The sequence below is a fragment of the Cherax quadricarinatus genome, chromosome 26, assembly GCF_038502225.1.
Source record: "Cherax quadricarinatus isolate ZL_2023a chromosome 26, ASM3850222v1, whole genome shotgun sequence".
Taxonomy (NCBI): domain Eukaryota; kingdom Metazoa; phylum Arthropoda; class Malacostraca; order Decapoda; family Parastacidae; genus Cherax; species Cherax quadricarinatus.
In genome coordinates this window covers 21,496,912-21,513,218 of record NC_091317.1, presented here as the reverse complement: position 1 = coordinate 21,513,218, position 16,307 = coordinate 21,496,912, and the positions used below count along the sequence as shown (strand labels likewise).

General features: G+C 50.4%; 1 protein-coding gene across 6 annotated transcripts in view; it reads left to right on the top strand.

Annotated features, from left to right (window-relative positions):
• The first annotated feature begins 2,528 nt into the window (after nucleotides 1-2,528).
• Nucleotides 2,529-16,307, top strand: part of LOC128703097 (beta-1,3-galactosyltransferase 5-like) — a 120,506-nt gene continuing 106,727 nt past the window's right edge. For 3 of the 6 annotated variants that reach the window (XM_070088874.1, XM_070088876.1, XM_070088875.1), the window contains exon 1: nucleotides 2,529-3,139. The gene's annotated coding sequence lies outside the window, so the exon portion shown is untranslated. The remainder of the gene's footprint in view (nucleotides 3,140-16,307) is intronic. The other 3 variants (XM_070088872.1, XM_070088873.1, XM_070088871.1) reach the window with 1 other exon arrangement.

Here is a 16,307-nt window from a genome sequence, read left to right as displayed (position 1 = left end):
TCACGTTGATATTGCTATGTATCACGTTGATATTGCTATGTATCACGTTGATATTGCTATGTATCACGTTGATATTGCTATGTATCACGTTGATATTGCTATGTATCACGTTGATATTGCTATGTATCACGTTGATATTGCTATGTATCACGTTGATATTGCTATGTATCACGTTGATATTGCTATCACGTTGATATTGCTATGTATCACGTTGATATTGCTATGTATCACGTTGATATTGCTATCACGTTGATATTGCTATGTATCACGTTGATAATGCTATGTATCACGTTGATATTGCTATGCATCAAGTTGACATTGCTATGTATCACGTTGACATTGCAAAGCATCAAGTTGATATTGTTATGTATCACGTTGATATTGCTATGTATCACGTTGATATTGCTATCACGTTGACATTGCAAAGCATCAAGTTGATATTGTTATGTATCACGTTGATATTGCTATGTATCACGCGGATATTGTTATGTATCATGCCTGTATAATTGAGATCATCTATATACGAAGTTCTCACATGGTATCGTGAATACTCTAGCTTTAGTATCGGTAAGATTTTCTCAGTGGAAATCCTTGCTAGTGGTGCTAGTGGTAGCAGCCACTCTTAGCCCAACCTAAGTAAATATGACGGGGATTTTACTAGCTACTTCGCTGCTAAGTCGTAATATAAACTAGACTGGGGATTTATTGATCTCTGGATGTTGAGACTGTGTTGTGGCCATCGCTGATGTAGGGGAAGATGAAGAATAGCCTGGGGAAAGTTTGGATAATATTATTGTATTCCTCTACTAGGAATTCAAGGCTAGTGAATCTGTAAGCTTCAAAGGGAAAAAAAATCATTTCCTACTTGTCGTTTTGTTGTCGTGTTCAAGAGTGGCAATGTATCTTGGTCGTTCTCGCTAGTAAACTTTCTCTTCACTTGGAAAGACAGTTACTGCAGTCACCCTCTTACAAAGGCGTAACATCGAGGGAGGAGAAGCTAGAAGAGAAGGCTCCTCTGCATTAATCTTCAGCTGGAAGTTCGCGAAGTTAAATCTTTTGCCCTTATGGGGATGTCAACTACACTGCTACACTATGTAGAGAGGCGATTTTTTTCCTCTCCCTATACGTGTTCTGTGTAATGGTTGGTGGCTAGCACCGTGCTAAGTGAGGAAGCCGCCCCCTTGCTTTCCCAAAACAATGTCTCTTACGAGAAGTTATCGAGGGAGACACAAATGAGATTGGAGGGAATGTTTATATGGAATCTGATTTCGGGAAGTCAGCGCCCCCGAGGCCCGGTCCCACACCAGGCCTCCCGGACGCTGGTTTTAATCAAATTCTCGATGTCCTTCTCAGGGATGGTAAGACCGAAGTCGCGGCTAACTCGAGGTCGCTCTTGACCCGAGGTTGTGCTTGACCCGAGGTCATGCTTGACCCGAGGTCGTGCTTGACTTAGCTTCTGAGACGACCCTCATGATGGTGGTGACCCTTCGTGAGGGTGGGACGAGGGAGGTGGGCGAGAGTGGGTCCTGGGAGAGAAGGGAGGGTGTGAGAGATGAGGAGGTGGGAAAGAGGGGAGAAAAATGGGAGGGGGTGATGAGGGGGAAAGGGGGTGACGGGGAAGAGGGATGGTGAAGGGGAGGGGGTGACTGGGAGGGGGTGGTTAGGGGAAGGGGTGGTTAGGGGAAGGGGTGTTTAGAGTATGACGTTAATCTACGACAATGACTTCTTTCCAGCTTCATTTCCGGCCCCGGCCTCCTCCTCCTCCTCCTCCTTCCTCACCCCCTCCCCCTCCCCCTCTTCCTCCCCCTCCCCCTCCACCTCCCCCTCCACCTCCTCCTCCTCCTCTTCCTCTTCCTCCTTTACTTTCCCCTCTTTCTCCTACTTTTTAATGACTTTCGTGTGGTCTACAGACTTCAAACCTAATAACCCAGGCACTTGTGGAGTGTTTTAACTGTGACACACCACCAACAACCTGGCTGCTCAGAGGCAGTGATCAGCGGACGTTGGATGGAGCCTACACCACTCCGTGCATTGAAGGACACACACACAGACGGTGGATCGACCCTACACCGCAGTTTAGCGCCGTCAAGAGATTGCACGTTCTTACTGGCCACTCGCTTCTGATCCAAGAAATCAGAGCAATCCTCCTGTCGACCCACGACTCCGTCCCGTTCTCCAGGCGTTGTATACTCATGCGGGTTTAGCGCTTCCCTCTCATTTTTTTAATCACACTGACCGTCTTCCACCCATGCAGGAAAATAATAATAATAATAATAATAATAATAATAATAATAATAATAATAATAATAATAATAATAATAATATTAATAATAATGATATTATTATTATTATTATTATTATTATTATTATTATTATTATTATTATTATTATTATTATTATTATTATTACTATAATTATTATTATTGTAACACTAGAGCTGATTCTTGTTCTTGTTAGAAGCTAAGCAGGTGGTTAGATTCTAAACTGCTGTTTAGGCTGGAGTTTGTGGTGGTAGAGGAGGGATCACCAGCATTAGTGTAGCAGAGACTGTGTACTCTTCAGGGTCACCGGTGGTTATATATTTAACAACAATGTTACCAGTGGTGTTGACTGCAGCAGTGACACCAGTGGTGATACAGCGGTGGCACTAGTAATGCTGCTTACAGCAACGGCACTAGTAATTGCATTTTCATCACTAGTGCCAGTGGTAATAGTTGCCACAGTGGCACCAGCGGAACTAATTACGACACTGCTTATCCAACAACTTCACTAATGTCGCTAAAAAAAAAACCAGTGTGTTTGTGTGTGGAGGGAAGAGAGGCGTGTGTGGAGACCTTCCTGTGAACATTACTGTTCTTGGAGTAGTGAACATTACTGTTCTTGGAGTAGTGAACATTACTGTTCTTGGAGTAGAGAACAATTGAAATGCTCGAAAAGTTCAACCATACGCTGTAAATCCAAGACAGTCGTGAAATTCGTACTAACAGTGACCTCCACTAGAAAATTTTACACACTGGCACGAACCGCCAATTAAAAAATAGCGAAATCTGTAAATTGGGATCAACTTGGTAGCTGCAGGGGGAGGAAAAGTGACCGCAGGATCGTACGTGTGACTACAAGATCTCCGCTTCAGACGAAGGTAATGTATGAAGGCTATTGTAGTCTGCTAGATGTATTACTGTATAATACAACGTGAGTGCATACTCTTAGTGGTTTTATTTAAAGTGAATATTGCAGATAGGTGTTGATATTGTGGAGCTCCACCTGGAGGATTGATAGTGTGGGGCTCCACATGGAGGGTTGATGGTGTGGGGCTCCACCTGGAGGGTTGATGGTGTGGGGCTCCACCTGGAGGGTTGATAGTGTGGGGCTCCACCTGGAGGGTTGATGGTGTGGGGCTCCCCCCACCTGGAGGGTTTATACCTGGAGGGTTGATGGGGGGGCTCCACCTGGAGGGTTGATAGTGTGGGGCTCCACCTGGAGGGTTGATAGTGTGGGGCTCCACCTGGAGGATTGATAGTGTGGGGCTCCACATGGAGGGTTGATGGTGTGGGGCTCCACCTGGAGGGTTGATAGTGTGGGGCTCCACCTGGAGGGTTGATAGTGTGGGGCTCCACCTGGAGGGTTGATAGTGTGGGGCTCCACCTGGAGGGTTGATAGTGTGGGGCTCCACATGGAGGGTTGATGGTGTGGGGCTCCACCTGGAGGGTTGATAGTGTGGGGCTCCACCTGGAGGGTTGATAGTGTGGGGCTCCACCTGGAGGGTTGATAGTGTGGGGCTCCACCTGGAGGGTTGATAGTGTGGGGCTCCACCTGGAGGGTTGATAGTGTGGGGCTCCACCTGGAGGGTTGATGGTGTGGGGCTCCACCTGGAGGGTTGATGGTGTGGGGCTCCACCTGGAGGGTTGATAGTGTGGGGCTCCACCTGGAGGGTTGATAGTGTGGGGCTCCACCTGGAGGGTTGATGGTGTGGGGCTCCACCTGGAGGGTTGATGGTGTGGGGCTCCACCTGGAGGGTTGATGGTGTGGGGCTCCACCTGGAGGGTTGATGGTGTGGGGCTCCACCTGGAGGGTTGATAGTGTGGGGGCTCCCCCTGGAGGGTTGATAGTGTGGGGCTCCACCTGGAGGGTTGATGGTGTGGGGCTCCACCTGGAGGGTTGATGGTGTGGGGCTCCACCTGGAGGGTTGATAGTGTGGGGCTCCACCTGGAGGGTTGATAGTGTGGGGGGGCTCCCCCTGGAGGGTTGATGGTGTGGGGGCTCCCCCTGGAGGGTTGATGGTGTGGGGCTCCAGTGTGGGGGGGCTCCCCCTGGAGGGTTTATGGTGTGGGGGCTCCCCCTGGAGGGTTGATGGTGTGGGGGCTCCCCCTGGAGGGTTGATAGTGTGGGGGGGCTCCCCCTGGAGGGTTGATGGTGTGGGGCTCCACCTGGAGGGTTGATGGTGTGGGGGGAGGGTTGATAGTGTGGGGCTCCCCCTGGAGGGTTGATGGTGTGGGGCTTGGATAGTGTGGGCTCCACCTGGAGGGTTGATAGTGTGGGGCTCCCCCTGGAGGGTTTACAGTGTGGGGGCTCCCCCTGGAGGGTTGATAGTGTGGGGGGCTCCACCTGGAGGGTTGATAGTGTGGGGGGCTCCACCTGGAGGGTTGATAGTGTGGGGGCTCCCCCTGGAGGGTTGATAGTGTGGGGCTCCCCCGGAGGGTTGATAGTGTGGGGCTGGAGGGTTGATAGTGTGGAGGGTTGGTGTGGGGCTCCACCTGGAGGGTTGATAGTGTGGGGCTCCCCTTGGAGGGTTGATAATGTGGGGCTCCCAATGGAGGGTTGATAGTGTGGGGCTCCCCCTGGAGGGTTGATAGTGTGGGGCTCCCCCTGGAGGGTTGATAGTGTGGGGCTCCCCCTGGAGGGTTTATAGTGTGGGGGCTCCCCCTGGAGGGTTTATAGTGTGGGGCTCCCCCTGGAGGGTTTATAGTGTGGGGGCTCCCCCTGGAGGGTTTATAGTGTGGGGGCTCCCCCTGGAGGGTTTATAGTGTGGGGGCTCCCCCTGGAGGGTTTATAGTGTGGGGGCTCCCCCTGGAGGGTTTATAGTGTGGGGGCTCCCCCTGGAGGGTTAATAGAACGACAATCCCCCCCCCTACACCAAGTTTTTTTTCCTTGTCCTCTTACTGATAGTATCGGTGTCAGCTGACACCTACGACCAGTGATACATCAAGTTGGGCTTGTTGGCATGTGGTTCACGTATACACACAACACATCCTACTACTGATCCTTGTGGAATCCCGCACGTCACACCTGCCCATTCTCAGCGATATCTTTCAGAACAAGCACCTGTTCCCCTGTGTGTGAGGGAAGGAGGGAGGTGATTGCAACTCCACTTCTGCCTTCTCTTCTCCCCCACTTCACTACTCCCCCCCTTCCCCTTACAAGCTTCTAAAATGAGTGATTTTCCTCCATTACTGGTATCCACTCCACCACCTCCACTCCACCACCTCCACTCCACCACCTCCACTCCACCACCTCCACTCCACCACCTCCACTCCACCTCTACTCCACCTCCTCCACTCTACCACCCACTTCACCACCTCCACTCCACCACCTCCACTCCACCTCCACTCCACCTCCTCTCCACCTCCTCTCCACCTCCTCTCCACCTCCTCCACTCTACCACCTCCACTCCACCTCCACTCCACCTCCTCCACTCTACCGCCTCCACTCCACCGCCTCCTCCACTCTACCACCTCCACTCCACCGCCTCCTCCACTCTACCACCTCCACTCCACCTCCACTCCACCTCCTCCACTCTACCGCCTCCACTCCACCGCCTCCTCCACTCTACCACCTCCACTCCACCGCCTCCTCCACTCTACCGCCTCCACTCCACCGCCTCCTCCACTCTACCACCTCCACTCCACCGCCTCCTCCACTCTACCACCTCCACTCCACCTCCACTCCACCTCCTCCACTCTACCACCTCCACTCCACCGCCTCCTCCACTCTACCGCCTCCACTCCACCGCCTCCTCCACTCTACCACCTCCACTCCACCTCCACTCCACCTCCTCCACTCTACCACCTCCCCTCCACCACCTCCTCCACTCTACCGCCTCCACTCCACCGCCTCCTCCACTCTACCACCTCCACTCCACCTCCACTCCACCTCCTCCACTCTACCACCTCCTCTCCACCACCTCCTCCACTCTACCGCCTCCACTCCACCGCCTCCTCCACTCTACCGCCTCCACTCCACCGCCTCCTCCACTCTACCACCTCCACTCCACCGCCTCCTCCACTCTACCACCTCCACTCCACCTCCACTCCACCTCCTCCACTCTACCACCTCCACTCCACCACCTCCTCCACTCTACCGCCTCCACTCCACCGCCTCCTCCACTCTACCGCCTCCACTCCACCGCCTCCTCCACTCTACCACCTCCACTCCACCGCCTCCTCCACTCTACCACCTCCACTCCACCTCCACTCCACCTCCTCCACTCTACCACCTCCACTCCACCACCTCCTCCACTCTACCGCCTCCACTCCACCGCCTCCTCCACTCTACCGCCTCCACTCCACCGCCTCCTCCACTCTACCACCTCCACTCCACCGCCTCCTCCACTCTACCACCTCCACTCCACCTCCACTCCACCTCCTCCACTCTACCACCTCCACTCCACCGCCTCCTCCACTCTACCACCTCCACTCCACCGCCTCCTCCACTCTACCACCTCCACTCCACCTCCACTCCTCCTCCACTCTACCACCTCCACTCCACCACCTCCTCCACTCTACCGCCTCCACTCCACCGCCTCCTCCACTCTACCGCCTCCACTCCACCGCCTCCTCCACTCTACCACCTCCACTCCACCGCCTCCTCCCCTCTACCACCTCCCCTCCACCTCAACTCCACCTCCTCCACTCTACCACCTCCACTCCACCACCTCCTCCACTCTACCGCCTCCACTCCACCGCCTCCTCCACTCTACCGCCTCCACTCCACCGCCTCCTCCACTCTACCACCTCCACTCCACCGCCTCCTCCACTCCACCACCTCCACTCCACCTCTACTCCACCTCCTCCACTCTACCACCTCCACTCCACCGCCTCCTCCACTCTACCACCTCCACTCCACCGCCTCCTCCACTCTACCACCTCCACTCCACCGCCTCCTCCACTCTACCACCTCCACTCCACCTCCTCCACTCTACCACCTCCACTCCACCGCCTCCTCCACTCTACCACCTCCACTCCACCGCCTCCTCCACTCTACCACCTCCACTCCACCACTTCCTATCCACCCACTCCCTCCCCGCAGGGAGGACCCCCAGGAGGTGTGAGTGGCAGGCACAACGAGTGATGTTTGTCCCAGCTGTCAAGTGTGTCGCCCAGCTACGGACCGAGTAAATTGGCGTCCGGCCCCCGTAGACTTGTGCCGGGGGGGGGTGAGATGGGACCGGGAATGGGGGCTTTATCCCCTTGTCCCCCCCCCAAACTTTCCCTCCGCTTTTTATCCTCCTTGGTTTGTTTACTAAAGGCCCAGAGGGACCTGTGGTGCTGCCACTACCCGCTAGAGGCGCTGTTTTCCTTTGATTATTTATATATATATATATATATATATATATATATATATATATATATATATATATATATATATCAAATTTATTTTATTTATCAAGATAATATTCTGAGGTCTGCTACTACTGCCCAGGATGCCACCCACAACAGATCATTGTAGTAACATTTACTGTACTTCCTCCCATAACTTTATCTTGACAAAATACTTTTAAATGTTTTCTATGACCTGTTTTAATACTGGTTATCTTTATCAATAATTACATAAAAATTCTCAGGGTTGTAAGATAATTTAATAACATTAAGGATGAATTGATTCTCTCTCGACTAACCCAGCAGTCACTTGTGGTTGTTGTGGTTATTCTGGCTATTATGGTTGGGTTGTGGTTGTTATTGTGGTGGGTTGTGGTTGCGGACGGAACGGAGTAAGTAAAACGTGGAGGAGAGTTCCCGTAGTGTTCCTCCGAAGGTGTTTCACTCTCACCTCTTTCTCACCTCTCAAACACCTCTCAAACACCTCTCACTCGCCTCTCTTCTCTTCTCCTCTTTTCTCTTCTCTCTCTTCTCTCTTCTCTTTTCTCTTATTCTCTTCTTCTCTTCTCTTCTTCTCTTCTCTTCTTCTCTTCTCTTCTTCTCTTCTTCTCTTCTTCTCTTTTCTTCTTCTCTTCTCTTCTTCTCTGTTCTCTCTTCTCTGTTCTCTCTTCTCTGTTCTCTCTTCTCTCTCTCTCTCTCCTTTTTTTCCTTTCCTTTTCTTATATATTAAGAAAGCCGCCAAAGGTTGATAATTTCCTCAGTTGCGCCTGCAAGTTGCTCCACCAGATCAAGATAGTTTGAGTGGGTCACTGACAAGTTTCAGTCAAGTCTTCAAAGTTTGAGTGGGTCAGAGGTAAGTTTCCCCTTCTTCCCTGTTCCCCATAACACGCTCTCTCCCCTCATCCTCCCCTGCCCCCCCTCATCCTCCCCTGCCCCCTCCCCCCTCTCTCCGATCCCTCGTTTGGGTTCCCTTATTCCTTATCCTTCTACAGGGCTTTTGTCACTTCCTCTCTTCCTTATTCTCTTCTGCTTCATCTATCACATTTCTAATCTGCTATATATACTGTATATTCCCTCTCCCATTTTCCTCATTAATATTCCACTTCTATACGCCTTCTCTTTTATTTTCCCTCTTTCTTATTCCCCATCTTTGCTATTTTTTATATCCCCTTTTCCACATTCCCTCTTTCCTTTGTACCCTTTATACTCCGGCTGTTGTTTATACTCCGGCTGTTGTTTATACTCCGGCTGTTGTTAATACTCCGGCTGTTGTTTACACCTTCTCTCCAGATTTTCCTAATTTTTTTTCCATGTAATCCTTTCTCCCCTTGTCTGTTTTTCTCTGTAGCCCCGACTCCTGTCCTCCATCTTCTCTCTCTCCTCCCCTAAGTCGCTCCTTACTCGCCTGCCTTCTTTATCTCCCTCCCTCCACAACCACCTCTTTCTAACCTGGATCGGGGCGTCTAAGTATTAAGTTCCGGTGACCACCTCGTTTAATTTCTTGAAACATGATTTGGTTCACGTTTTAAGGACAAAGTTCTTTACTGACTGGTCTAAGACCGAGGGTGCTGCTGACTTTTCTGTTATCACCGCTAAGCTTTCTTATTATGTATATTTTCACTGCGGAACTCAACTCATTCCTCACTGTTCTTGTGCCGAGAACTGACTTGTTGGTTCTCGCGGTCACTGTGTACTCAGATTCTCCTCACTGTCTGCCCTGGCCCAGTGTGTCAACCCTGTGGTCCAAAACCTCCAGGAGTGGTTAGCTCGTCCCCATGTGTGGCTCAAGACTGTGGAGCCATGTTGATGACAGAGCCAGATGACGAGGCAAGACTGTGGAGCCATGTTGATGACAGAGCCAGATGACGAGGCAAGACTGTGGAGCCATGTTGATGACAGAGCCAGATGACGAGGCAAGACTGTGGAGCCATGTTGATGACAGAGCCAGATGACGAGGCAAAGGCAGCTGTAAGTAACCCATTTTACAATAGATGACTGTTGCTATATTATTATTACTAATACTACAACTAACCTAACCCTCCCGTGTTCCCCTTCCCCCTCCTCGTTCCCCACCTCCTCCCTGTCCTCACTCTCCCCCACCTCGTCCCCCTCCCCCACCTCTTCCCCCTCCCCCACCCCCGTCAGCACTGACCAAATTGAAGCTTCATCAACGGACAAACACAGTCATCGATTCGGAAATAATTACGTGTTTGGTTCGTGATTTTGTCCATTTGTCTCCTGTGCTCCGGGCCAACACGCTCATTTAATTCGTCTAATTCCGGATTTACTCTGTGCTGAGGCCGGATAAGCCAGCATAAAATGGCTGCCACGGAAATAGATTTATTTTTTTAGTTGCTGGGGAAGGGGGGGGGGCCTCAGCCCATCCAGCGTACATAGGTAAGTGTGCGCGCGTGTACACGCGCACTCACGCACACGTACGTACGTATATTTATCCTGGCAGGTACTTGACCAGTTCAAAGCTCGCAACTTAAGTATTCACAGGGTAAGTTGTTGCGGTACTCTCTGGCAGACAGACCCCTCAGGGTAGGTTCCTTGATATTGATGAGGGGCTCTTGATTAAAGGAATTGGATCTGTGCTCCAATTCCCCAAATTAAGCCTGAATGCCTTCCACATCCCCCCCTCCTCAAGCGCTGTATAATCCTACGGGTTTAGCGCTTCCCCTTGATTATAATAATAATCTGGCACAGTGAATCACCCTTGTTTTAACAGTGAATTGGGTAACTTGAGCGGGTCTTCAGCAGTGACTATCAAGTGTCTCCCGCTGTGACCCGCAAATCACTACTTCTACCGCCCGACAATACTTATTGGTTATATTATTTGTTCCAGGGATATTGTAAGTTATGAATGGTTCAATTTTATTGGTAGATAATTTAGCTTATCCCGACTTAGCCTGAAAAAGGTCAATCGAAGATTTTATTTGGATTTTTAACCCAGGAGGGTTAACCATCCAGGATAACTCAAGAAAGGCAGTGCGTCATCGAAGACTGTCTGTCTTCCATTGGGGTCCTCAATCTTGTCCTACAGGATGCGATCCACACCAGTTGACTAACACCCAGGTACCTACTTGCTTGCCAGGTGAACGGGGACAGTAGGTGTAAGGAAACATGCCCAATGTTTCCATCCCTGCCGGGGATCGAACCACGGAGACTGAGAGAGGAGAGAGTTGCCTACCAGGCCACGGGACACCCAAATTTCTGCACAGAAGATGGCCTCCAAGAACCAGGCTCTGAATCTTGGAGGCAAAAAGTTGGAAATCACAGGTTCAGACGCACTGTAATTGGCGCATCTTACGCCACTACAATGTTCAATTACACCATAATCTCCCCCTCCAATACCCTCCCCACTAGCACTCTCCAATACCCCTTCTATTACCCTCTTCAGCACCCCCTCCTATTTCCCCAAGAAAAATCTCCCCAACACAACCAATAGCCCCCTCACCAACATCCCCTCCAACACTTCCCTTCAAATCCTCCCCTCTCACCCACACCCCCCTCCGTCCGAGAGCAAAACCCGTAGGGTCAGAAAGTGGTTAGCTTGGTGGGTGGGGGGGGGAAGAAGCAGACGTTGAACCATCTCAATATGTTGGTTCAGGCAGGCGAAGCCCTCCTACTGGCCATTATGGTAATTACCCAGCCCTTTACCACTATTCACCTCCCCTTAGAGCATCGCTCACTCCCCTTGACTCCTCCAGGCACCCCTGGCGACGAAACATTCTGGGAAAACCTCTGCCGGCTGCTGGTATCCCTGCCGGCACGTCTTCCGAAATGAACATCACTAGCGCCCGCGTCAGATTGTTTCGTCGGATTTTCTTTGGGGTTTGGAGAGGGCGTGGGCGCGTGTGGGGGCGGGAGTGTGAGCGATGGTTTAAGGGGCGTGGGTGTGGGAGGTGGGGGGCGGCGGCCCACACTTACGCTGGGTACAACACCCATTATGTGGCAGCAACGCACATTCAAATCAAGATCCCAGATTAACCCCAGCCCGCTTTGTTTTGTGGGTAATTGTCCGGAACAGAGGGAGGATGAAGCAGTCACGGGGGGGGGGTAGAGACAGAGACTGATAAGAGGTACTGATGACAGAGGTCTTGGTAGTCGACACTGGCTACCTGCTGAAACTATTTCAACGTATTCCTGGAGGTATACCTGGAGGGGGATTACGGGGGTCAACGCCCCCGCGGCCCGGTCCGTGACCAGGCCTCGTAGTTTAAGAATTATTGCGTATTGTGTAGACGTGTCTTGTGTTGACACGTTAGTGAGATAAGCGAGAGAAAACTTGTGTGATGTAGAGGTAGGTAGATAGGGAGGGAGGGAGAAAAAAAAATAGGTGGGGGGTAGAGAGAGAACGAGAAGAGATAAACACGTAGTGGGTGACAGAGACAAACAAGGGGAAACTAGGTAGTGTGGGTGTGCGCTCGCGCATGCAAGTGTGTGTGTGTGAAATCACCGAGTTGTTTGTGAGGATAGTCACGGTCTGGCCTCTTGGGCTACCTTGGCTGACATCTACTAGACCAGAGCTTCCCAGGTTCTGTTATCTTAAAACTGTGAGTGCATAGTCTCAACCTTCACCTCCACCTCAGTAAGATGTCCTTTCCAACCTACTCATGACTCATACGTGTCTCAGGATGCCATGCGTTGTAATCATATCCTGCCTCGCTCTCTCTGGCTATGACATACCTCAGAGTCTCCATGACAGGTCTAACAGTCGTCCAGGATAGAAACATTTTTAGATTTTCCTCAGGAATAGAAGACTAAATTTAATTTTCTTCAACGCTATTAAAAGATTAGCCAGTCTGTTGAAAATATTCAGTATGCTCCTCTGGTGATGTATTTCTCGTGACTCCAAGATCTTTCCTGTCTATTGCGTTTAATTTTCACTTTCCCCGGGGTTGCTCCCTCTTTCAGGTCTCCCGTGGCCTTTTCCAATCCTCTTTGCCTTTCAATTATTAGCGTTGAATTCCACGAGTCATTTGTCTGACCAGCTTTACAGACAATCCAGCAACTCTGAAGTACATTTGTCTTCCGCTGTTTTCATCTCGTCAGCTTCACAGCATCAGAAAAATCACAAATGATTTAGTCCTGAAGGGACATCGTTGACGTACATCAGAAAGACCCAGGGGTGAGCATAGAGCCTAGCATATCACCAGAGGTTCTGGTCAGCCAGTGCCTTCAGAAACCTCAACAAGGAGCCATTCTGGGCCCTTTATACCCCATATGTGAGGTCCATGTTGGAGTATGGGACCCTCATCCAGAAAGTATGTTAAGAATAAGTCAAAAGGTATGCAACAAGGCTAGTCCCAGAACTAAGAGGCGTGAGATACAAGGAGAGGCTAGTGAAATTTATCTAACGGTCCTGGATGACAGACCAGGGAAGCCGGAACAAGATACAAAATGCTGAGGAATTGATACCACAGACAGGAATAGGCAGTTTGAGAGGCGGGGAAACCATAACTCCCGGGTACAGCTGGAAGTTAGACAGATGAACCACAGAGATGTCAGGAAATATTTATTTAGCCAGAAAATGGTCAGGAAGTGGGAAGGCATATATGAAGAACTGGAGGAGGGAGACTCCATGCAAAGTTTAAAAAGACAGGTAGGACATGGCCCACGAGGCCAAGAGTGAGATTGTAAAGCTGCAAGTTGAGAGGCGGGGCCAGGAGCTGAGGCTTAACCCCTACAAACTCTCACATCCGAGTGTTTTAACACAAGCGATTACCATCCCAAGTATCACAGGAAGAAGGGGGATTCCCTCCCCCCCCTACTTTCGATCCTCCCTCCCGTCCACTCATTCTCCTAACCCCCTCTCCCCTCCCCTAACATAGCCCCACCCCCTCCCCTCACATAGCCCCACCCCCCATCCAAGGGGAGTCCAAGATCCCGCTGACTAGACATTTAAATGCCCTCCATATGCCTCCCAGAATGCTGTGTGGGACACTAAAAATAAAAAGGGAGAGGGGAGACGATGATGTCTGAATGAGAGAGGAAAGAAGAGGTTTGAATGAGGGAGAGGAAAGAAGAGGTTTGAATGAGGGAGAGGAAAGAAGAGGTTTGAATGAGGGAGAGGAAAGAAGAGGTTTGAATGAGGGAGAGGAAAGAAGAGGTTTGAATGAGGGAGAGGAAAGAAGAGGTTTGAATGAGGGAGAGGAAAGAAGAGGTTTGAATGAGGGAGAGGAAAGAAGAGGTTTGAATGAGGGAGAGGAAAGAAGAGGTTTGAATGAGGGAGAGGAAAGAAGAGGTTTGAATGAGGGAGAGGAAAGAAGAGGTTTGAATGAGGGAGAGGAAAGAAGAGGTTTGAATGAGGGAGAGGAAAGAAGAGGTTTGAATGAGGGAGAGGAAAGAAGAGGTTTGAATGAGGGAGAGGAAAGAAGAGGTTTGAATGAGGGAGAGGGGAGGAGAGGTTTGAATGAGGGAGAGGAGAGAAGAGGTTTGAATGAGGGAGAGGAGAGGAGAGGTTTGAATGAGGGAGAGGAAAGAAGAGGTTTGAATGAGGGAGAGGAAAGAAGAGGTTAGAACGAGGGAGAGGAAAGAAGAGGTTAGAACGAGGGAGAGGAAAGAAGAGGTTAGAACGAGGGAGAGGAAAGAAGAGGTTAGAACGAGGGAGAGGAAAGAAGAGGAACGAGGGAGAGGAAAGAAGAGGTTAGAACGAGGGAGAGGAAAGAAGAGGTTAGAACGAGGGAGAGGAAAGAAGAGGTTAGAACGAGGGAGAGGAAAGAAGAGGTTAGAACGAGGGAGAGGAAAGAAGAGGTTAGAACGAGGGAGAGGAAAGAAGAGGTTAGAACGAGGGAGAGGAAAGAAGAGGTTAGAACGAGGGAGAGGAAAGAAGAGGTTAGAACGAGGGAGAGGAAAGAAGAGGTTAGAACGAGGGAGAGGAAAGAAGAGGTTAGAACGAGGGAGAGGAAAGAAGAGGTTAGAACGAGGGAGAGGAAAGAAGAGGTTAGAACGAGGGAGAGGAAAGAAGAGGTTAGAACGAGGGAGAGGAAAGAAGAGGTTAGAACGAGGGAGAGGAAAGAAGAGGTTAGAACGAGGGAGAGGAAAGAAGAGGTTAGAACGAGGGAGAGGAAAGAAGAGGTTAGAACGAGGGAGAGGAAAGAAGAGGTTAGAACGAGGGAGAGGAAAGAAGAGGTTAGAACGAGGGAGAGGAAAGAAGAGGTTAGAACGAGGGAGAGGAAAGAAGAGGTTAGAACGAGGGAGAGGAAAGAAGAGGTTAGAACGAGGGAGAGGAAAGAAGAGGTTAGAACGAGGGAGAGGAAAGAAGAGGTTAGAACGAGGGAGAGGAAAGAAGAGGTTAGAACGAGGGAGAGGAAAGAAGAGGTTAGAACGAGGGAGAGGAAAGAAGAGGTTAGAACGAGGGAGAGGAAAGAAGAGGTTAGAACGAGGGAGAGGAAAGAAGAGGTTAGAACGAGGGAGAGGAAAGAAGAGGTTAGAACGAGGGAGAGGAAAGAAGAGGTTAGAACGAGGGAGAGGAAAGAAGAGGTTAGAACGAGGGAGAGGAAAGAAGAGGTTAGAACGAGGGAGAGGAAAGAAGAGGTTAGAACGAGGGAGAGGAAAGAAGAGGTTAGAACGAGGGAGAGGAAAGAAGAGGTTAGAACGAGGGAGAGGAAAGAAGAGGTTAGAACGAGGGAGAGGAAAGAAGAGGTTAGAACGAGGGAGAGGAAAGAAGAGGTTAGAACGAGGGAGAGGAAAGAAGAGGTTAGAACGAGGGAGAGGAAAGAAGAGGTTAGAACGAGGGAGAGGAAAGAAGAGGTTAGAACGAGGGAGAGGAAAGAAGAGGTTAGAACGAGGGAGAGGAAAGAAGAGGTTAGAACGAGGGAGAGGAAAGAAGAGGTTAGAACGAGGGAGAGGAAAGAAGAGGTTAGAACGAGGGAGAGGAAAGAAGAGGTTAGAACGAGGGAGAGGAAAGAAGAGGTTAGAACGAGGGAGAGGAAAGAAGAGGTTAGAACGAGGGAGAGGAAAGAAGAGGTTAGAACGAGGGAGAGGAAAGAAGAGGTTAGAACGAGGGAGAGGAAAGAAGAGGTTAGAACGAGGGAGAGGAAAGAAGAGGTTAGAACGAGGGAGAGGAAAGAAGAGGTTAGAACGAGGGAGAGGAAAGAAGAGGTTAGAACGAGGGAGAGGAAAGAAGAGGTTAGAACGAGGGAGAGGAAAGAAGAGGTTAGAACGAGGGAGAGGAAAGAAGAGGTTAGAACGAGGGAGAGGAAAGAAGAGGTTAGAACGAGGGAGAGGAAAGAAGAGGTTAGAACGAGGGAGAGGAAAGAAGAGGTTAGAACGAGGGAGAGGAAAGAAGAGGTTAGAACGAGGGAGAGGAAAGAAGAGGTTAGAACGAGGGAGAGGAAAGAAGAGGTTAGAACGAGGGAGAGGAAAGAAGAGGTTAGAACGAGGGAGAGGAAAGAAGAGGTTAGAACGAGGGAGAGGAAAGAAGAGGTTAGAACGAGGGAGAGGAAAGAAGAGGTTAGAACGAGGGAGAGGAAAGAAGAGGTTAGAACGAGGGAGAGGAAAGAAGAGGTTAGAACGAGGGAGAGGAAAGAAGAGGTTAGAACGAGGGAGAGGAAAGAAGAGGTTAGAACGAGGGAGAGGAAAGAAGAGGTTAGAACGAGGGAGAGGAAAGAAGAGGTTAGAACGAGGGAGAGGAAAGAAGAGGTTAGAACGAGGGAGAGGAAAGAAGAGGTTAGAACGAGGGAGAGGAAAGAAGAGGTTAGAACG